Source organism: Delphinus delphis, chromosome 1, assembly GCF_949987515.2.
Source record: "Delphinus delphis chromosome 1, mDelDel1.2, whole genome shotgun sequence".
NCBI lineage: Eukaryota > Metazoa > Chordata > Mammalia > Artiodactyla > Delphinidae > Delphinus > Delphinus delphis.
Genome location: NC_082683.1, coordinates 33,795,796 through 33,819,138, shown reverse-complemented (window position 1 = coordinate 33,819,138; position 23,343 = coordinate 33,795,796). Strand labels below are relative to the sequence as shown.

General features: G+C 42.9%; 1 long non-coding RNA gene across 1 annotated transcript in view; it reads left to right on the top strand.

Moving 5' to 3' along the window:
- LOC132420107 (uncharacterized) overlaps positions 1 to 23,343 on the top strand; it is a 344,844-nt gene that overhangs the window by 82,188 nt on the left and 239,313 nt on the right. The window contains exon 2 of the long non-coding RNA XR_009518315.1: positions 16,578 to 16,689. This is a non-coding gene — a long non-coding RNA (uncharacterized lncRNA). The remainder of the gene's footprint in view (positions 1 to 16,577; positions 16,690 to 23,343) is intronic.

The window sequence follows — 23,343 nt, the reverse complement described above, 5'->3', positions numbered from 1 at the left end:
ACACACTATTAGCAAGGGGACTAGAATGGACAAAAATGCCCATGATCTGTTGTTCAATGAAGAGTAGCAGCCTGAATGTGTACTGTGATTCTTCATGTGGCTATGAAGGACTGTCAGGTGCGAGTGCTGGAAAGCCCAATCAAAACTCACTTAAGCAAAGTAAGTACGTATTAGTTCACATAGCTGAAAAGTCCATGGGGTTGGCTACCCTTAGGCCCGGCTTTACCAGGGATTCAACTGTTTTAGACCAGTGCTGTTCAATAGTTATAATGTGAGCCACACACATCATCCCTTCAACAGGTGATCGACAAAAATTATCAGTGAGAGACTTTATGTTCCTTTTTCATGCTGTCTTTGAAACCCAGTGTGTCTTGCATACTCACATCGTGTCTCAATTTGTACTAGTCTCATCAAATGCTCCATGGTTACATGTGGCTAGTGGCTGCCATCTTGGACAGTGCAGGTCAAGGCCTTAGAGCCTTTCAATTTCAATACATGTGAGAGTGAGCTAGAGAATGAGTCTTCTTAGAAGTCTGAGCAAAAGTTGCTTTGTATCTCATTGGTTCTAAAACAATTACGTGACCATGTTGAACCAACATCGTGCCCGGGAAAAAAGTGACACACCCAATGGTTTAGACCTCAAGTCACCCAAATCATATGCTGAACCCCAGAAGTGCAGAAAAGGGGTAGGCCCCACCTGAACTCAATGTATGGGATAGACATTTGCTATTTTTGGCCATTTGGCATTCATTCATCTGGCCTCAGATAGTAGTGTTTGGGAATTCTATCCTCCCCATGTGGAGGAGGGCTGGAAGGCAGACTGTTAGTGGAAGTTATAGCTGGGAAGTGAGATTCCAAGGGTTGTAAAGGGCACACTTTTATTTCCTGTTTTACGTATTTTTTAGTTTCTTGCTACTAGCATATATTATTTTATTTTTTATTAAGAGGAGGATAGGTAAACTTAGATTTCCTTGTTCTAAAATGGGGATGTGGTCTAATACCTGAGTGATCAAATGTTTTGGTTTACGTAGGCTAGTCCCGGCTTATTCCTGTCATTACAGAGTAATTAATAGAACTCCCTTCACTTCCAAAAATGTCCCAGCATTGGAGCATATGGTCGTTCAATCCAATACTTTAACTCCATGGTGGGTATTGATAAGGTTGATTCAGACTTTAAAACGATATCTTGAGATAATAGGACGTTTTGATAGCCCAATAAAAGGCAAGTATTCACATCTGGTGTTTCTGCATCCTCAGGGAGCGAGGTGTTTCAAGAGTTAATTTTTCTAATAACTGAAGCTTGCCCTTTAAGCATCAAAATGTTTTAACATTAACCACTTTCGATGAAAATATTGCTCTGAAGTGTTATATATTTTCCTAACTTCTTAAGTAGAGTAAATCAAACATGATTGAAGTACTTGTTGACACAAGTTATTGCAGAGCTTCCCCCTGCTGAGCAGCCACTCACTGGTGTGTTGTGAATGGATTACAGGTGTGTGGAGATACGATCTCCCCCTCCTCTCCCCCCGCTACCATCTCCACCTCTCAGGGAAGCCAGGTGGGGCTTGGGGTGACAGAAGCCCCTGAATCAGTTGCCTCTGGCTGTTTCCCCAATGTGTCATCTAAATAGGTTCATTTTCCACGTGCATCTTGTGAAAGGTCAGGAAGAGCTCGTTACTGCTTTGCGTTACCATATGGAGATTCCGGCAGGGCCACCTGCTCTTTGCTCTTTGTGGTGTTCTTCTTCTTACAGGTCTGGTGATTGTCATTGCTTCTTATTGTCTTTCCTGTTTCATCTGCTATCTTATTTTATGCAGGCTTGTTAGGTAAAATGAACTATGTTTGCGTAGAGCTTGCCTCTTCCAGCTGAAGATTTAGTAGTGGCTGTTTGCATCATTGTCTTTGTAACTAACTCATTTCTTTGCTGTTGCTATACTCCATATGTCTATGTTTAGAATGTCATATTATGCCTCCTCATTAGAGCTGGTAGATATCCCATAAAGAGTCCTTTATTCTTTACTTTTTATTGTTTAATTAATTAATTGATTTTTAGTTAAAAAATTTTTATAGCTTTTATTTATTTTTGAGCCCTTTATTCTTAAGAGATAGATGTGGCTAATATAGAGATACATACATACATACATAGGTATATTTCAAGAAGACTGTACATAAATTACTGATGACAACATCATAATGCAGTGTTGTATTGAAGAAAAGAATACTTGATACACATACACACACACACACATGCATATATATGTATGAGGAGGGGGCCGGGGAGAAATTCAGAAAACATGGAGAACAGTTATACCCTCCTTTCAAACCAACCTCATAAAGGTCAGTTGTCATCCTGTCTCAACAAATGGTCCCTTATTACTATTCTGAAACTGAATGTCTTTCTGGTTGGACAACTGATGTTAGCCAGTAAGGCATTTCTGATGCTTTTGTGTTCTTATGTAAGGGTGGACCACTTCCAGCATTGTAAATGACAGAAGGAAATACTCAGAGGGCCGCACAAAATCTTAACTAGTACCATTCTAAGGCAGGCTTGCTCAGAAGTTAAAAACAAGATCTGTGAAGTCTGACCTGGGTTTGAATTCTGGTTCTAGCACATACTAGCTCTGTGCATTGGACAAGTTTTTTAATCCCTTGGTGCCCCATTTTCCTCATTGAGTTTTTGTGATGATGAAATGAGAAAATGTTTGTAAGATCTTGCTTGTCATAATGATCACTCACTGATTTTGTTCCATTGCCATTATTGTTAATAATAATAATTTTGGAGTTAATGGTTAATGGAAAGACTTACCTTTGGGGAAAATATAATACATAATAAAACATAGGCATGATATTTTGGTCATTGGCCTAATTTTGAGTAATTAGTCACCTGTCATATTTTTCACTGAATAGTGACATGTGTGAAAAATTCTGAAATTGGCTTAATTGGCTAGAAATCTTCTTGAGTTCTTTTATTCTTAGCTATCCATGAGGTTTGCTGTATAGCATCGTATTCTTTGCTAGGCAGTTGCAGACTGGTAGGTGCTTTCAGCCAGGCAACTGTCCTGGATTACAGCTGACCTATAGTTTATACTTTATGAAAAATCAGTACCTCATTTGTATTTTACTTAACCCCTATGGGATATTTTCCTGCACTTTACATTTCTCAAAAAACAAGAGAGAAGTGTTTCTGGGACATATGTTATTCCTAAAGCCCCTTAGGGAAGCTTCCAAGAGGACAATGATTTATCCTACCTGCTGTATCTTCTTCTTGCTACTGCAAAAGCTGCGTAAGTACTTCATTAAACAAAGGAGAGTTGTGATTTCTATTCAAAGATGTAGAGAGCTAGAAAGAGAATTACTCTCAAGCTTACAATGAAAAAAAAATGGACCGACAGCAAGTTCACAACCTTTCTTGAGCCAGTTGAAGTATTGAGGTTGCTGGGAAACCAGCAGACCCATAATTTAGGAAGAGACAGGTATCTGCAGGGAGAAACAAGACATGAGCACTGACTTACCTGGGCAAGAAGCAGCTAGATAAGAATTCAACTAGAGTGGGTGTTGAGTAGGTGGAGTCTGGCTGAGTGCACACTGGCAAAAGAGGGTGAATCTAGGGGCCACAAATAAAGGGGGGAAGGCCATGCCCTCTTGGAGGCATTTTTCCATGAACCCCACCATGAACTCATGGAAACCGTTCGGAGCGTCTACAGAAAGTCTCCCTTGTGCTGCACAAGGAATGAAGCTGCTGTGGGAAGGCAGGGAGCTCTACCTGGATCCTTCTCTCCTATGAACAGAAGCCTTAAATTGTGTGGTGTGTGTGTGGAAGGGGATGAGCACTATTACCCTTAGGGTACTGGTGAAATCTTATCATTTCTGGAGCAAGGGAATAGGAAAAAACTCTTGACTTCTGGGGAAAGGACAGGTATAAATGTTGGGTTCATAAGTAACCCAGAGGAGGGGTGGGATCACTGAGAAGGCTCAGTGTTGCAGTGCTTGTCTAAGACTAAGGGAACAACAGAGAACGTTTCCTCCCTCACTCCACCCCCAAACCAGGCAAATAAAAGAAGGCAGAGGGCTTCCCTGGTGGCGCAGTGGTTGAGAGTCTGCCTGCCGATGCAGGGGACACGGGTTCGTGCCCCGGTCCGGGAAGATCTCACATGCCGCGGAGCGGCTGGGCCTGTGAGCCATGGTCACTGAGCCTGCGTGTCCGGAGCCTGTGCTCTGCAACGGGAGAGGTCGCGGCAGTGAGAGGCCTGCAGAAAGAAAAACAACAACAACAACAACAACAACAAAAAGGAAGGCAGAAAAAGAAAAGAAAAAAAAAGGAAGAAAGAACAGATGAAAGAAAGAAAGAAGGAAGGAAGGAAGAAGGAAGGAAGGAAGAAAGAAAGAAGGAAGGAAGGAAGGAAGGAAGAAAGAAAGAAAAGAAAGAAAGAAAGAAAGAAAGAAAGAAAGAAAAAGAAAGAAAGGGCAAGGTTAGTGGGTTTTAATCCAGCCATATCAATAATCACATTGAGTATGAATGGTCTAAACACACCAGTTAAAAGATAGAGATTATCAGATTGGATTAAAAAAGCAAGAACAAACTATACACTGTCCATAAGAAACTTACTTTAAATATAAAGACAATTGGTTAAAAGTAAGAGGATGGAAAAAAGATGCTGTGCGAACACTAACCAAAGTAAAGCTGGAGTCATTACATTAACGTCAGACTAAATAGACTTTAGAACAAGGACTATTCTCAGGGATAAAAAGGGACATTAAATAATTATAAACGCCTCAATTTTCCAAGAAGAAGTAATAATCCTAAATATGAGTGTACTTTACAACAGAGTTCTGAAATACATAATGCAAAAGCTGATAGAATTGAAAAGCAAAATAGACAAGTTCACAAAGTTGAAAAATTCAGTGCTCTTTTCTTAGTAAATGATAGAACAAATAGGAAGAATATCAATAAAAGTATGATCTCAAAGGCATTATCAAACAACTTGACCTAACTGACATTTATAGAACACTACCCAGCTACACATCTTTCTGCAGTGCATATTCACCATAGGGTACTATATTTTGGGCCATGAAACCAACCTTAACAACTTTAAAAGAACAGAAATTTCAGGATGTATGTTCATGAACCATAATGGAATTAAAACAGAAATCAGAACAGAAATATATCTAGAAAAATCCCCAAATATATGAAAAGTAAACAACATATATCTAAATATCCTATATGTCAAAGAGGAAGAATTAAAAATATTTTGAACTGAATGAAAAGGAAATACAATGTGTCAAATTTGTGAGATGCAGCTAAAGCAGTGCTTGGGGGGAAATGATAGTGCTAAATAATTTATATTAGAAAAGAAGAAACGTTTCCAATCAGTAATAGAAGCATTCATCTAAAAAAACCCAAAAAACACTAGAGCAAGAAGAACAAATTAAAACTAAAGCAAACAGAAGAAAGGAAATAATAAAGATAAGTGCAACAATCAATGAATTGAAAACAGAATTGCTTTTGAAAAAAATCAGTGAAATTAATAAACCTCTAGCCAGACTGACAACTGTTAAGAAGGCCTAAAGTAGTGCATTTTGGTAGCAGTGAGCACACCCAGTGCCCAGATCTTGGTTTCTAAATGCCATTATCCAATAAAAGGAATGAGGAAACCTTGAAAAAATAAACTCCAAGACTGAGCAGGGAAAATACAAGAAGATTCTGGAGCATCTTGTGGTGCCACAGGGTAAGGAAGTGCTAATCAACAACAGCAAAACAACAGCAGGATTATGTCAAATACAGGAACAAACATGAAAGAGCTCCCAATGGGCAAAACTGGAACAACTTTAGGCTAAATAAATAAATTTTTAAAAGTTGGTTATAACTCAAAGAATAAAATGATTATCCATAAGTCCATATTGATAAAAATAAAAGTTGGGTAGGCTGGTTACCTTGTACAGAGAAAGGACAACTCTTCCTTCCAGAAGAATTCCAAATTAATAAATATAGAGGGATGAGGGATATCGAAAATCACCATTAGAATATCATAGACATAACTGCTGCAGACAGATCACCTGATGAGTGCTAAAATTTGTGGGTGACAGTTTAAGGAGAAGCAAGACATTTTCACAGTCCCCCAATATTTATTAACTACAAAGAGAAAAATAGTAACTTCACAGTGGAGAAACCTGGCAGACACTCCTTAAACCAAGAGATCAAGGTTAACATCACTGGTAATAAGACATATTGACAGCATCCCCCCTTCCCCCAGTTTGGTGTACTGAGAAGGCATGTCACTTCTGTGGTACTCTGGCCAAAACTCCCTAACTCTAGTCTAATCATGAGAAAACATCAGACAAACCTAAATTGAAGGACAGTCTACAAAATACCTGACCAATGCTCTTCAAATGTCAAGGGCAAAAAGACAAGGAAAGTCTAGGAACAGTCACAGATCAGAGGAGACCAAAGAGAAATGACAGCTAAGTGCAACGTGGGATCCTGGATTGAATCCTGGAACAGAAAATTGGCATTAGTGGAAAAACTAGCAAAATTAGAGAAAATTCTGCAGTTTGTTAATAGTATTGTACCAACATTCATTTCCTGTTTTTGATCATGATACTATGGTTATGTAAGATGTTAACATCAAGGAAAGCTGGGCGAGAGGTATATAGGAGTTCTTTATGTAATCTTCACAAGTCTTCTGTAAGTCTAAAATTATTTCAAAATAAAAAATAACAAAAGTTGGGAGAGCTTTTGATGAAATAGCCCTAAGGAAAGAAGTAAAGCCTCCTTTGTGTTATAAGGAAATAGTATGGACACCTTTCGACTGTAAATGAGACTTGTAGAAGAACATCTTGCATGCTACCTGGGCCCCCAAGTGATTCACTGAGCTCTTAGTCTGAGAGTTACGGATGGGGCCGTCTAACCCAACTCATTTGAAGACATCCAGTTTTGGGGGGGTGTTCTTTAACTCTTTCTATATCTTACTTTGGCTTTTTATCCTGTCTCAACTAGGTCTTGGAAGTGATGATGACCTTAAAATCACTTTTAGAAAACTGCTTTTTGAAAAAAGCTAATTTTCTTTATCCTTCTCAGAGAAACATGAAAATCTTCCCTCCTTTCTTTTACTGACTGTGATCATCGTGAGGAGGGGGTGCAAACTTGCAGTCCATCTTCTGATGTCAGCTCTTTCTAGCCAACATGGCTTTTGTTTATATTGAAGTTGGATTTGCAGAGAAGCCTGGTCATTTATACCATGCTGTTTCACACACTTATGTTGTTTGCTGGGCCCCTAAAGGCCTGTGGGTTTTTGACCCCAGGTGAATGTAATAAGTTGCATATAATTTCTGGTGTTTGCTCATGATCTGTGCTAGTCAGAGCTCTTTCCAGTCTGACCAAAATATCTAATCCTGCTCCTATGGTTCTCTAGATTCCTCTGTGGGGTTGTGGCCTCTGATCTGCTTTTTATTATGATTTTCCCTTGTTCATCCTTGCAGCATTCTTATGTGGGCTGTGGGTTGCCGGAAGAGAACTTTTCCCTGCCCTGCACCCCATACACACGCGTAAAGTTGATGTTGCCAGGATATGCAAACTGCCCAGAAGCCAGGTGGTCACACAGAACAGGAGCTGTGAGGTCTGTCTCAGTGCAGGATTGGTTGGCGCTCAGAGTACCCATTTGGGGCTCATGTCACTGGCTGCCCGAAGTAGGGTCTCACCAGGTCTGAGAAGCTTGTTTTGTGCTATACCACACTCCTTTTGCACTAGAAGCGTCTCCAATATTCTGCCCTAGTTTACTGAGGTCCCTGATGGCGTTTCTCATATCTTAGGTATAAGAGGTAAAAGAAAGGTTAAGAACCAGTGCTCTGAGGTTTCGTTTGGGGTGTGTGTGTGTGTGTGTGTGTGTGTGTGTGACTTTAGATCTGAATAATTTACTTTTAGGTAACCAGAAGTAAGATGCACATTGGCCTTGACTGATTTTTTTGTGCATTGAAAACCACCCCACCAAGATCCCCAAACAGGCTGAATGATTGTAAGAAGGGAGCGGGTCTTGAGCCAGCTGTTTGTTTTTTAAACACCATGCTAGGGTGTTGTTCTACTCTAAACGGTGGAAGCTCTGAAGGAATTTAGAAGAAAACTCCCATTAACCTCAGTCAGCTCTTGTCTTGAGCACCACATTAAGAGGCATCCAACCTTCCCTCTGGTGGGCAGGTCATCTTTTTCAGCATGATTTGGTAACTTATTCTACCTTTGTCTTTGATCATATGGCCCATATTTTCCTTCTTTATCTTTGGAAGAAGAAAAAGCATGAGGTGGGAATCAAATAGACCTAAGGTTTAATCCTCATGCTGACATTTACTGGATGGTTTAACCTCGGACAAGGACATAAGCATCATATTCATCACCTGCAAAAAAAGGGGGAAAATCTGCCTTAGATGGTTTGGTAAGAATAACATATCCCTATTTTACAGATAAGGAAACTGAGGCAGGAAAGGATTAAGCCGTTGACTTAAACCCACAGGGTTTGGACCCAGATAGTCTGACACTACTCAGAGACTGCCCACTCAGTCCTTCTGCCATGCAGCTCTGCAGAAGGCCAGCGTGTACTTACTTCTCATCTGTCTTAAGATGGCCGAGGGTAGAGGTTTCTGAAAATACTGTCCACTGTTCTACACTGGACAGTTCTTGAGCTAGGTGCCTGGAGTATTTTCATCTTTGCCTCTAAGTCTTATAAGGAATGCTGGCAACATACTCTTCAGGTGTCCAAAGAGAGGGTGGGTGCACACAGACTTAGAAAAAGAGAGATTTGCATGGACTCTGTTTTCATCAGTGTTTATGGATAATAGTTTTCTGCCCCAGCAGGGGGTATTTATAGTTACTGTTTCAAAAAATTAAAATGAGTACTTTAAAAATAAATGGATGAGTGAATGAATGAATGAAATATTTAATAAATGAGATAACAATGAGGAAGTTCACAGAAGAGTGCCTGGAACATAGGAAGCTCTTCACAACTGCTTGCCCCCATCCTCCCCACCTTCTCCTTCATTTGACCTTAGTTTAATCTGTTATTTTCCTCCCCCACAAACTGAGGTCACAGTCCTCTCCATTACATTATGCTTAACATTGATCAGGTGCTTTGATGAGCGCTGTATTTAGTTTGAGTGCTACACCTAAAGTGCTTCTGGAAGAGAGACATGAAATTAGAAAGGATAGAAGCTACTTTGGATGTCAGAACTGGGTCCGAGATGTCAGGGTAAAATGATAGACTGATTCTTACAAGGTCAGTGCAAGGTCTTATTATGTCCAGAAAATTAACTGCGTGCTTGCAGAATGTGGGAGATGTGTGTCTTAGCAGCCACAAATATAGAAAATACTTGGGAGTTAAAACCGATAGTTGTATTGGTTAGGGCACAGATTCAGTTGCTGTCACAAAGACCTAAAATAACAATGGCTTAAATAAACTACAAGTTTATTTCCCTCTCACAGACTGAGAATAAGCAGTATAGGGTGAAATGGCAGCACCAGAAACCCAGGGTCCTTCTATCTTGTTGCTCTGCTACCCTTCATCCACAGGATTATCAGGTCCACATTACAGCCAATGGGAAAGGGAAAAGGGAAGTGGGCGGGGGGGGGGGGGGCATGTTCCTCCCCTTTAAGAGAAAGACTAGAAAATTACCCTAGTCACATCTGGCTACATCCCATTGGCTAGAACCTAGCCTCCTGGCCACACCTTCCTACAAAGGAGACTGGGAAATGTAGTCTTCAACTGGTAGCCATCTTCCTAGCTAAGAATTTTATTACTGGGTAAGAAGAAGAAAGAGAATGGATACTGATCGAACATTTAGCAGCTCTACAGTTAAGTTGATATGATACAATAGTGCAATTTGTTTGTAAAACAGTCTTGGGCAATCTTACATTGCATTGATAGAAGTATAAGAGCTTCTAGAGCAGGAATTGGCAACCTTTTTCTGAAAAGGGCCACATAGTAAATATTTTAAACTTTGCAGGCCATATATGGTCTATATTGTAAATTCTTTTTTGTTTTTGTTTTTTTCTGTCTTTAAAAAATGTAAACACCATTCTTAGCTCACAGACTATTAAAAAATATAGCCTGCATGGAGGGCTATAGTTTGCCAACCTCTGTTCTAGAACAAGAAGGGTGATAAGTCTGGGATCATGTCTAAAGATGTACAAGAATATGTCCAGGGGCTTCCCTGGTGGTGCGGTGGTTGGGGCTCCGTCTGCCGATGCAGGGGACGTGGGTTCGTGCCCTGGTCTGGGAGGATCCCACATGCCGCGGAGCGGCTGGGCCCGTGAGCCATGGCCGCTGAGCCTGCGCCTCCGGAGCCTGTGCTCCTCAGTGGGGGAGGCCACGGCAGTGAGAGGCCCGGGTACCGCAAAAAAAGGGTCTCTGGATGAATTCACAAGAGCAGTGACTAAAGGCATTTGTTACTTTTAGTTTGGAGAAGCTGAGACTCTTAATGAGATGATCATTGTCTTTAGATATTTGAATGACAGTCAGGTGGTTAGGAGAGACCTTTGTTCTACATGTATCCAAAGGGAAGAACTAGAATCAGTGAGAGGATGCTCTGGGAGACAGATTGCCGCCCAGCATAAGGAAGGACTTTCTCACTATTGGTTACCATTTGTGGAGCTCTTATTGTCAGGCGTTGTTCTAAGCCCTTTACATAGATGGTTTCACTTTACCTTCCACAACCCCGTCAGGTTGCTATCATTCCTACCTCTACTTTATGGATGAGACAAAGCAGCATTAGAAGGTTATATAACTAGCCCAGGCATATGTGCTACTAAGTGGTAGAGCCATAATAACTACAATTGTCTACTGCCACCTTGCATGCAAATTAAATGAGATTAGATATGTATATAATTTAGCAGTGCCAGGCCCATAGTAAGTATTGTTGCTGGTAATAATAGTTATTATAATCCCTAGGAAGTACTGTTTCTCATCATGGTGGTTGTATTAGTTTCCTATGACTACTATAACAAATAACCACAAACTTTGTGGCTTAACACAATATGTTTATTTCCTTGGAGTTCTGGAGGCCAGAAATCTGAAGTCAGTTTCACTGGGCTGAGGTCAAGGTGTCAGCAGGGCTGTGCTCTCCAGAGCCTCTAAGGGGAGAATCTGTTCCTTGCCTCTTTTAGCTTCTGGTGGTTTCTGCGTTTCCTTGGTTTGTGGCTGCATCACACCATTCTTGGCCCCTATGGTCACATTGCCTTCTCCTCTGTGCCTTCAGCCTCCCTCTTATAACGATACTTTGATTCTGTTTAGTGCCCTCCCGGATAATCCAGGATAACCTCCCGATCTCAAGAGCGTTCAATTAACCACACCTTTTGCCATATATGGTAATATTCACAGGTTCCAGAGGTGAATGTCTTTAGGGGGCATTATTAAACCTATCACAATGGTATTTAAACAGACACTGGATAACCACTATTTTTCTTTTCTTTCCACTATTAAAAAAAAAACAGCAACTTTATAACATTCTGTGATTTATTGGTCAGTCATAGTATCTGTTTTTCCTTGTTGTATTTGTGTGTGGGGGGGTATGAAAATAGAATATATTTTGTTTAAGGTATGAGTTAGAAGCAATACCAAATACCACAGTCTGACACTATTTATTGAATAACATTTTTTCCTCCCATTGATTTAAAATTCAGCTTTTATCACCTATCACATAGCAAACACTATACCTGAAGCTATTTGTTAACTTCATTCAGTTCCAGTGTCCATTTTTAGGTTTCTGCAATTGTGCTATATTGTTTTATTTACTGTAGTATATATATTCACAGTTGATAAATTCAGTCCCCTTCTGACTTCCCTGGTGGTGCAGTAGTTAAGAATCCGCCTGCCAGTGCAGGGGACACTGGTTCGAGCCCTGGTCCGGGAAGATCCCACATGCCATGGAGCAGCTAAGCCTGGGCGCCACAAATACTGAGCCTGCACCCTAGAGCCCACGAGCCACAACTACTGAGCCCGCGTGCCACACATACCGAAGCCCGCTTGCCTAGAGCCTGTGCTCCGCAACAAGAGAAGCCATTGCGTAGAGAAGCCCACGCACCGCAACGAAGAGTAGCCCCTGCTCGCCGCAACTAGAGAGAGCCTGTGTGCAGCTAAATATAAATAAATAAATAAGTAAATTTATATAAAAAAAAAATTCAGTCCCCTTCTATTCTTCTTTTTCAATTTTCTTGGCTAATGGCTCTTCTACTGTTTTCTTTGTCATTGTGTATTTGAACTTAAAAAATTCCTTATTATCATTTTAATGTGGTCTTGGGAAGGAGGTGATAAATGGAGTTCTAATTGCCTTCCATAATGATCCTCCCACCCTATTTTTTTTTTTTTTTTGCGATACGTGGGCCTCTCACTGTTGTGGCCTCTCCTGCTGCGGAGCACAGACTCCGGACGCGCAGGCTTGGCGGCCATGCTGCTCTGTGGCATGTGGGATCTTCCCGGACTGGGGCACGAACCCGTGTCCCCTGCATCGGCAGGCGGACTCTCAACCACTGCGCCACCAGGGAAGCCCCACCCTATTTTTTTTATTCTAGTGATTTTCCTTACCCATCTCCATTGAGATTTTCCAGTTTTTTGGTTGAAATCATATGGAAGTTAAATTCCAGATTTCTTGATTTCTTTCTCTCATCCTCTCTTTCTACCTATCTTATGTTAACAATTAAATTAAACTTTACAACCACATTAACTATTATATTTGTACTTAAGCATACATTTTATTGGCTTTATTCCTCATTACATTTTCTTATATAACACGTCTTCTCTTTTCTTGAGTTTACTATTCTGGCTTAATTTTTTCCTTGGCTGGAAGAGATCTTCAAGTAATTTTTTTTTAATTTAATAAAGGGTATTTCTATGTCTTTGAACACGCCTTTCTTTTGTCATCACATGTGAGAGAAATTATAATTTGGCAGCTGGTAGAATTCTCGAGTTACAATAAGATTTCCCGAGAATTTTATAAAAGTTGTGCCACTGTCTTTTAGCCTGGTGTTGCAGATGTGAAGTATGATGTCAGTCTGATTTTCTTTCCTTTTAAGCAGCCTGAATTTTCTCCCCTATCAGGAAGCCTGTAGTTGTTTCTCTTTGTTCTTGGAGTAGGAGACTGCATCTAGAATTGTGTATTCTTTCAGTAATCCTACTGCTCAGCACCCAATAGACCCATATGATCTAAGGCCTCGAGTCTTTCATCAGCTCAAGGAAATGTTCTTCTGTTTCTTCCTTGATTGTTGCTTTTCCCCTTCCTTAATGATGTCATCTCCTTCCAGAACTTCATTTAGACTAATATGGGATGTTCTGGATTTCTCTGTTATATCTTGTGTCTTATTTGATTATAAATTTCTTTTTCTGTTTCTTTCTTTCTTCTTCTTTGTGTGTGTGTGTGTGTGTGTGTGTGTGTGTGTGTGTCATACCAAAATGAGCTGTGGTCTTGCCCCTTTTCAGACTTTGACTTCTTCCTATATTAGGGACAAACTTTCCACTTTCCAAAGATGCCCTGGAATCGTTGCTGTTCTGTGTGGAGAGAACATGCCTAGTTCCTGATGTCCTTTCCTTTGCCTCTGAGCCGATGCCTGTGACCCTCATCTGATCTTTGATTCTCTGAGCTTGGGGTTTTCCAGGACCTTTTTCTGGAAGCCTGTGCACTTTCTTCTTAGGGGGCCTGTGCAGAATCATACATGGTCTTATCAGCACTAATCACCTTTTCTTCAGCGACATCTCATCTGCTTTATATCTTCCCCATATTCTTTAAAATGTAGGCTTTATGGGTGGCCTCTTTCTCTGGGTCCCAGCATTGCCTCTAGTGTTTTGGTCATATAAGTGTGGGGTTTTGTTTTGTTTTTGTTTTGTGTTTTGGAGGAGAAGGAAGGAGTAAATGTCTGAGCCCAGTTCTGCTATCCCCCCAAATCAAAAGTCCCAGGGTGGAAACAGTAGAGGTGAGTGAAGCATCGCATCCGTGGCTGGATGGAATGAGCTTTCAGCTACATCTAGCTCTGGGGGGCTTGACTCTGAAGTCTAAAGAATAGAGCAGCATAATTAAAGGTTTAAGAAGCAACTTTTACATACTGGTCCAGAGAGATAGGGTTTAATTTAGCTGGGAGGACAGAGTGAGGTGAGACTTAAATGGTGAGTCACACTGAAATGACTAAAGATATAGCAGGAGAGACTAAGCTTAAATTACAGCCAAAGTGATTCAGGTTGGTCACGACAAAGACCATTTAACTCTGAAACACTTGTGTGGCATCATAGGGCATTGACTAGCCAAGTTAGGAAGCCCCCTTTTCTGGTGAGTTTTCTTGGAGGGTTAAGAGCTGTTCTATTTAAGGGAAGAGGACGGACTAAATTGTCTTCCGGTTTCCCTGACAGCCTTGGGGTATTATGATTATGATACCTTGGTGCGTATGATATTAGTGTTTTCACCCAGCCTTACTGATAATTTTTATTTTTCAGCATGAGCAGAGACTGTTTTTATCAGGAACACTTCCTCCAAATCTTTAAAACCAAATGGAGACATCTTCCCCTAACCTGCTGAGAAGAACAGGAATTTCAGTGGCTTCCTCTCTCCTGCAGCTGGAAGCAGCACAGCTCCCAGTGTGGCTGGAGACTCGCTCCCATCCCCTGGCGGTCCCCTCCCCCAGGGCGGGCTAGAGAGACCAGCCGGGAGGAGAGGGCCTGGGGCGGACTGTGGGAGGAGTGACAGAGTGACAGGCTCCCTGTGGTAGGTCTGCACCTTGTCACAGAGCCTCCTGGGCTCAGGTCTGAGGTGGCCGCGGGTCAGAGCCAGTTCCAAGCTGTGTGGCTGGTGACATTTCCGGCTGGCAGTGCCCAGCCAATCAGTGACAGGTCCAGCTAGCTTGGGTGATGACACACAAAATATGATAATTTTCTGCTAGAGAGCCCTGGGAGCTGAGAGAGAAGGGTGTGCGTGCGTGCGTGCATGTATGTGTGTGTGTGTGTGTGTGTGTGTGTCTGGGAGGGGGCAGTGCAGGCAGTGGCTGTGATGAGGTGAGAGGGTGACGGTGCATTGGTTTCAGCGGTTTGCCCAGGAAGGGTGGGCTCTGAGCCTACGGCTAGAGGGACATGCCCAGAGCGGCTGTGGGAACATCGGGGTGGCTTTTCAGCTAAGCTGCTGGTGTTGCTGCTGCTGGCCTGGAACCAGGGGAGCAGAGCCAGCACCGTTCTGAAGCTCTGGGGCTCCTGGGGTGAAAAAGAAACTGTAAAAGAAGGAAACTGCATTTTCCTTCCTTTCAAACATAAGTGAGGTGAGGAGTTCTGGTTTCTTCTCAGGGCGACCTCTTGAAAAACCAACACTGGAATAATAAACACTACCTGGGTGGCTGAAGTACTTAATGAATATTTTTTTTTCCATTGGGGCAGGGGGGTTGTTGTTTATCCTCAAGCCCCACCCCCAGTTTTCTACCTCCATGCTTAACCTAGTCCTGAAAAAAGAAGTAAACAAACAAAAACCCAACAACCAAACAAAACCAGCTTGTTAACAAAATCCTGAAGAAGGGCCTAAGTCTGGATCTTAGAGACTGTAAAGGTTCAGGTGGTAGTTTTGATTCCAGATACTGGTTGGAAAAAAAAAAAACATGTGTTGGAACAAGATCTGGTCCTAGATTACATTATAGTTTGCAAGTAGTGCCAGAGGATTCTTTCGTTTGAGGGCATGGCAGTGCCCTGTGGTTAATTGTGAGCTGGTGGAGGCCCCCACTTCCTGCAGCTGCCCTGGCAGCCTTCCTGGTCCTTTATCAGCAGGTAGGGGCTCGTGAGGGGTGACACCCGTGCTGACAAGTGTCCCTGGCATTGTCTGACCCCATGAACATGTGTGTTCGGAAGTGAAGGATGGTAGTGTTTATATAACATGCTGATTAGTCACTGAGGAACTCATCACTGCAATAAATGTGTCTAGTTTTATGCCTTGTCTTTGCTCTTTCCCTCCCTCTCTCTCTCTCTCCCCCCCTTTTCCCTCTCTCTCTCTCTATATATATATGTATTTTTTCTTTTTCTTTTTCTTTTTTAAAGGCACTGATGAATGAAATCATTATCCCTGCGAGCAAGCCTGCCCTGTGGCTTTAGGCATGGGACTAGCTTCCTGCGCTTGGAGTGACAGCTATTGAGAAGTGATAATTGGTGTACTGTATCTTTAAAAGGTTAAAACCCCTTTCAAAAAAGGTCTGAACTCATAGTGGAAAAGACAGGCGAGGCAGGGGTTGGCTCTGGATTCAGAAAACAGCTGCTGATTTGATTCCGTGTCTGCGGGCTGCATTTATTCCGTGTTTTTCAGCAGCAGGAATTCAAGAGGATGCTACTGTTTGGGTTTCTGATCGTGATTTATATTTATTCAGAGGAATAACAGAGGGTGGATCTGTTCCCGGCGCGAGCATGCTCACAACCAGCCGACTCTCCCATTATCCAACTGCCTAGTTTGGTGCTTCAATGTACATGTATATCTCGTGTACATATGTGTGTATACAAACGCGCATGCATGCCTGGATGGACATATGTGTGCACAGGTTATCTTTTAAGGACAATTCTTTCAATAAGGTCTTTACCCCTTACTTGAAACAGGTGTTCAGGAAAAAAATGCACAAAATCCTGACTGACCGGAATAATTCATGAAGAAGGGGCTGGATCCGTGGGTCAGAGAACACAGGACCAGTTTGCCATCCCAAGGCCGAAGGTAGGGGACTCTGGATTTTTATTCGGCGGAGGGATGCCTCGCGCTTTATTTTATTTATTGTGTTTTTGCCAGCGGCCGCTACGGGCAAGTGAAATAGCGAGCTGCGATTCCATGTCGTCGTGGCCTTTCTTGGGCGAGGTGTCCGGTGGCGGAGGCGCCGGGAACGGCCGGGTGGGCGGCCGCGCGGCGTGCGGTGCCCTCGGTGGGCTGAGCGGGCTCCCTGGCCCGGTGCCAGGGGGAGCGGCGGGAGCCTCAAGTGACCCCCGCGCGTCAATCACGGCGGCAGCGGCGGCTGTAACCCTCTGCGCGCCGCGCGCTCCCCACACCTCGGCAGCCCGGCGGCACCGGCGCAGTGGGGCCCCCCTCTCCTCTGAGCCCCAGCGGTCGGGCTAATGCCTTGTCCACCGCAGCACCTGCAGTTTTTTCTGCTGCCCTGGCTGCGGCTCCGCGGTTGTTCAGACCCCCCTGAGCCGTCTGTGTTGCCGAAAATGAGATCGGAGGATGCTGGGTGCCCAGAGAGAGGGGAAATCTTCCTAGCCCCCGCCCCCAAATGTTCCTAAAGCAAAATCGCAAAAGCCCCTCCTCCAAAGAAGATCAAACCAAACCCAAACTTTTACTCTGTTGGGGATTCTCGCCTTACCCCTCTCCCAGTCGTGCCCCACATTTTACCATCCTTTAAAAGGAGAAACACCGCTGGTGCTGAATGGCCCCTGCTGAGACTGTACAAGCTGCCCGAGGACTCCTGAGCGTGGCCGACACCCTGAACTCGCGGAGACTCGGACCGAAGTGTTGGAGAGGCGCTGGAGGCCAGGCGTGGGTTTGGTTGACCGCGGCTGCTTTGGTTTACGTTGCAGGTCGCAGGTCGGGACTACTTCTTTGGCTCGGCCCGCCCTTGAACTTTGGGGGTCGTGGATGCCGGCAGGAGGGTCTGCGGGGTCTGGTTGCTTGGTGAGCGGTACCTTGGCCCTTTTTCTGCCGCGCACCTCAAGTTTCCGGCCACCCTTGGCTTTGGAACCGCAGTAGCCGGGTGCTCGCCACCCCCCAGCTGTGTCTTGTGCTTTGGTTTTGGTGGTGTTAAAACTGGCTTGCTTTCTGGTTGTTGGGGGAGGGGAGAAGGGAGAGCGTGAGGTGTGCCCTGAATTGATCTCCACCCAGCGTTCTCCAGCCCTTGTTTGCGTGATTACGTAACTTCAACCAATGATCAGACCGTGCGCCCCAGCAACTCCCACCGTTTCCCGTCCTCCCCCCGACTGAAGAAGTTGGGTCCTATGTTTATGATGTTTTTGTGTAACTGTGTGTATCAGCGGGGCAGGGACAGTGTGGGGAAGAGGGGGAATGATTTGAGCAATTTCTGTGAAGAACATGGGGGGCAAAGATCACGTGTCCATTAGGGTTAGCGGTGGAATTGGCTTTGGGTTGGTGTTGATCTAAAGACCCTCCCACATCCCTTTCAGCTAGTCATTGCTTGTCTGAATTTGCATTTGGTCATGTCACCCCCCTCTTGAATTCTGGAAAAGGTTGGAATCATCCCAGCAAGACCGCTGGGTTCCTAACTAGATGCATAAAACATAACACGAATCCTGAATGCAGGGTGACTGCCAGGCTCATTTGTTTCAGGTTCTAGCTGTTCTTCATACTTCCTGCTGAGGGAAACAGTTTCTGCCACGCTGTTTCAGTTTTGCTCTGGAGTTGGGCTACACTGTGGGGCTGAAGAGTAGAACCCAGATGCTGGCTGAGCTGCTCGACATATGCTCTTTAAAGCTCTGATGACTTGCAGTTGCTGTTGACCCTGTACATTCTTGCATTAAATACTGTGGGATTTTTTTTTTTTTTTTTTTGCAAGGTAGGAGAACAGCTGTCCCATCAAGATATCTGCAGGCAGAGGGGGAAAGGTGTCCATGACACTCAGCTCTCTCTCCTTCCTCCCCACTCCGTCTGTTTAGCTAACGTACCCACAGGACACAGAATTGTTGCACAGGGTCCCTTTATCACACCCCTCGGTGCCTCAGCCTGGGGCTCCTAGACAGACTTGTTAATTTAGCAAGAAGTCCGGCCCTTCAGGCTGGGATGGTTTTACTGTCCTCCGCACCCCGTTGGGTCTGCTCTAAGGCAGCGACAGAGTTGTACGCCGTGGCAGTGGATGAAGGTGTTCCCCAACAGCGCTGTTGCTGAACTGTCTCTGCCTGCTCTGTCTCGGTGGCTGTCACCCTCCTTGGAGTGGAGGAGCGTGTGATGCCTTTGGGTTCTTGCCAACTGAGCCATCGAGGCACTTGGTGTATGAAAGGTACCAGCAAGAAGAAGAGGCATTTAGTCTGAAATCCTGGCAGATTCCAGGCCCCGACTTGATGGGAGATAATGTTAAGAAAGCTGTGTGACAACTGGATAGCTTTTAACTTGTCTCTCACTTGCTCTGTGAGTTCCCTGATGCCTTTCAGGTTCTTCCCTGTTCTCCAAGCTGCCCATCAAGGAGGCCCAGACATGCGGTCCTTCCTTCTGTGTCTGGTGGAATCAAAGCATATTTACAAATCTGCAGATGCACTGGGCAAGCAGGGCAGGAAACACTGGCTACGTGAACAGGCAGCACTGGTGTTTCAGGACAGACTTGGCTAAAGCCCTTGACCAAGGTCGTTCTTCATCTGTAAAGTGGGTGTCACCGTCGTAGCCTTACCAAGCCCACTGACATATCTTGAGAAGTAAATGAGTTGGGCTAAAAAGTAACATGTGCTCTGTAGCTGATGGGTGTTAGGATGATACCATGACAATCTGCAGTGCACATTTATACGAGGTCACTTAGCCATCTGGGACCTAAATGGTAAAGCAAGAGAGATGCCATAAGTCCATGAGCTCAGGTCAGGTATTACGATCATTGGAAAATTTCATTGCAGAAAATTTCATACCCTTCTGCAGGACTCTTCATTTACATAAAGTTCTAAGAGGTTCGATGATTAGTTTGCCAATTATACCCAGAAAATTGGAAGAGACTGATAAAGTAGTGTACAAGGGTTCTTATAGCTCTTTTCTAAAATATCACTAAGAAGTACTAGTAATGTAAGAAATAGAAATACTAAACAAGTTTAAAATAAAATTTAAAAGGCACAGGAATTCAAAGTATAGAATTTTGAGACTATTTAACATAAGTATTTAATGTGAGGAATTCAGTGAAATTTTATATATTTGGATAGGTCTTCAGAACACTGTCTTGTCGCATAATAACTGACGTGCACGGGGACCTATATGCATCAAGAGGAGTTTAAATGGCATTTTGTGTGTCCAGCTTCAAAAGGCATGAGAATATGAAGTATACCCCAAATGACTTTTTTCACCCGAGGTTTCTGGACAGCCAAGGGCTTATTGATCAAAATTATATTATAACTATAAAGCTCCCCTATTGAAATTAATTGAGAACTTTATGATCTTTTGCTGAAACTTGGCAGGGAACTATTATGCTAGAATTAGTAGTACTTATGTTCTAACATTTGATGTTATAGAAAATTCTAAGAAGGAGGCATGGGAGCCTCAGCCTGTCTCGCTCTGACCAGAGACACATTCAGAACCTTCCAACTTGGCGACTTAACGCTGGAATTAATTGGAAGAGACTGGATGATGGAAAAGACGAAGCCAGAGAGGCATGTGCTTCTTATGTCAGTGTAGGGAATGTGGACTCCCCACCACCAGTGTGCTGTTAAAAAACGTTCAAGGTGTCATGACAACACCCTCATGTTAAACTGTGGTGTTGACTCAATTCAGACATGGTGCTCAAAACTGGAAGGATATGTGAGTTACACGAGCTTTGCCTGACCCTCTGCTGATTTGCTTAGTTACAGTTTATTCCAAAACAAAGGCAACAGGAAAGACACAAGTACAGGAAAATTAATGCTGACACTTTTTAAAGAGTACTGTATATTTAATTTAATTTTTAAATTTAATGCATATGTCAAAAATGTGAAGGCCCTAATTAAAAGTAGCAGAAGAGTATTGCTCGGTTTCTAGACACATATAAGTTCATCATTTTGGTAAATTATTTGAAGAACGTTTTGAACTTATTAAAAGAAACTGTCAATAACAGGCCATTGAATATGATCAGAAATGCTCAGAATTGTCCCGAGTTTCCATGTATATAAGCAAAGGGATACTGATGTAATAAGATGGATAAAATGCTATTCTCTGAAATCCCAGGGGGCTTGAAAGGCAGAGGAGGTAGGGGTTGGTGGTGGGAGGTGACTGAACCACTTTCTCCAAGGGGCTGCCCTTTGGGGAGGGTCACATTTGGGAATGTGTGCTTAGGCTATTGATCCAGTCTGTTCCTGAAAACCATGCATGCATGAGTGATTTGATTCCTCCCCTCATTACTAAGTGCTACAAAATACCAGGTGTGGCTGGCATTCTTCTGGAAAAAAAAAAAAAAAAGGGTGGAGCTTTACATCTAGATGTGTGGTAGATGAACTAAGAATACCCCTTAGATTCAGCAGTGAAGCCAGGGAGAAGCATACAGAAGTCAATCTCAAGGATCATGGGAAGTCTCTGAATGTCCATGGGTCCTTGAATTGGAATTCAGGTAAAACTTAAAAAAAAAAAAAAAAGAGTAATATACATGACAGGGATCCAAAGAAAAGATGATAAACAAGTAATACGGATGGAAAAAAATAAGACCAGTGTTATAAATATATGACATGCTCTGCTGAGCCTTTGTCACCAAAGTTAGTCTATTCAGGAATTGCAGGCTTTGCATTAGATGCTGAAGCTATCTTAAGATCAGAGGACGGACTTTCCTGGTGGTGCAGTGGTTAAGAATCAGCCTGCCAATGCAGAGGACATGGGTTTGAGCCCTGGGCTTGGAAGATCCAGTTGCCACAGAGCAACTAACCCCGTATGCCACAACTCCTGAGCCCGCGTACCACAACTGCTGAAGCCCACGTGCCTAGAGCCCATGCTTCGAAACAAGAGAAGCCACCGCAATGTGATCAGGAACAAGACAAGGTTGCCCACTCTCACCACTATTATTCAACATAGTTTTGGAAGTTTTAACCATGGCAATCAGAGAAGAAAAAGAAATAAAAGGAATCCAACTTGGAAAGGAAGATATAAAACTGTCACTGTTTGCAGATGACATGATACTATACATAGAAAATCCTAAAGATGCCATCAGAAAACTACTAGAGCTAATCAATGAATTTGGTAAAGTTGCAGGATACAAAATTAATGCACAGAAATCTTTTGCATTTCTATACATTAACAATGAAAAATCAGAAAGAGAAATTAAGGAAACACTCCCATTTACCATTGCAACAAAAAAATAAAATACCTAGAAATAAACCTACCTAAAGAGGCAAAAGACCTGTATGCAGAAAACTATAAGGCACCGATGAAAGAAATCAAAGACGATACAAACAGATGGAGAGATATACTATGTTCTTGGATTGGAAGAATCAACATTGTGAAAATGACTATACTCCCCAAAGCAATCTACAGATTCAGCGCAATCCCTATCAAATTACCAATGGCATTTTTCACAGAACTAGAAAAGAAAATCTTAAAATTTGTATGGAAACACAAAAGACCCCGAATAGCCAAAGCAATCTTGAGAAAGAAAAATGGAGCTGGAGGAATCAGGCTTCTTGACTTCAGACTATACTGCAAAGCTACAGTAATCAAGACAGTATGGTACTGGCACTAAAACAGAAATATAGGGCTTCCCTGGTGGCGCAGTGGTTGAGAGTCCGCCTGCCGATGCAGGGGACGCGGGTTCGTGCCCCGGTCCGGGAAGATCCCACATGCCGTGGAGCGGCTGGGCCCGTGAGCCATGGCCGCTGAGCCTGTGCGTCTGGAGCCTGTGCTCCACAACGGGAGAGGCCACAACAATGAGAGGCCCACGTACTGCAAAAATCAAAAAACAAACAAACAAAAAAAAACAGAAATATAGATCAATGGAACAGGATAGAAAGCCCAGAAATAAACCCACACACATATGGTCGCCTTATCTTTGACAAAGGATGCTAGAATATACAGTGGAGAAAAGACAGCCTCTTCAATAAGTGGTGCTGGGAAAACTGGACAGCTACATGTAAAAGAATGAAATTAGAACACTCCCTAACACCATACACAAAAATAAACTCAAAATGGATTAAGACATTTTGTAAGACCAGACAGTACAAAACTCTTAGAGGAAAGCATAGGCAGAACACTCTATGACATAAATCATAGCAAGATCCTTTTTGACCCACCTCCTAGAGTAATGGAAATAAAAACAAAAATAAACAAATGGGACCTAATGAAACTTAAAAGCTTTTGCACAAAAAAGGAAACAATAAATAAGGTGAAAAGACAACCCTCAGGATGGGAGAAAATATTTGCAAATGAGGCAACTGACAAAGGATTAATCTCCAAAATATACAAGCAGCTCAGGCAGCTCAATATCAAAAAAACAAAAAAAACAATCCAAAAATGGGTGGAAGACCTAAATACACATTTCTCCAAAGAAGACATGTAGTTGGCCAACAAACACATCAAAGGTTGCTCAACATCGCTAATCATTAGAGAAATGCAAATCAAAACCACAATGAGGTATCACCTCACACCGGTCAGAATGGCCATCATGAAAAAATCTAGAAAAGGAAGAAAAGGGAACCCCCTTGCACTGTTGGTGGGAATGTAAAT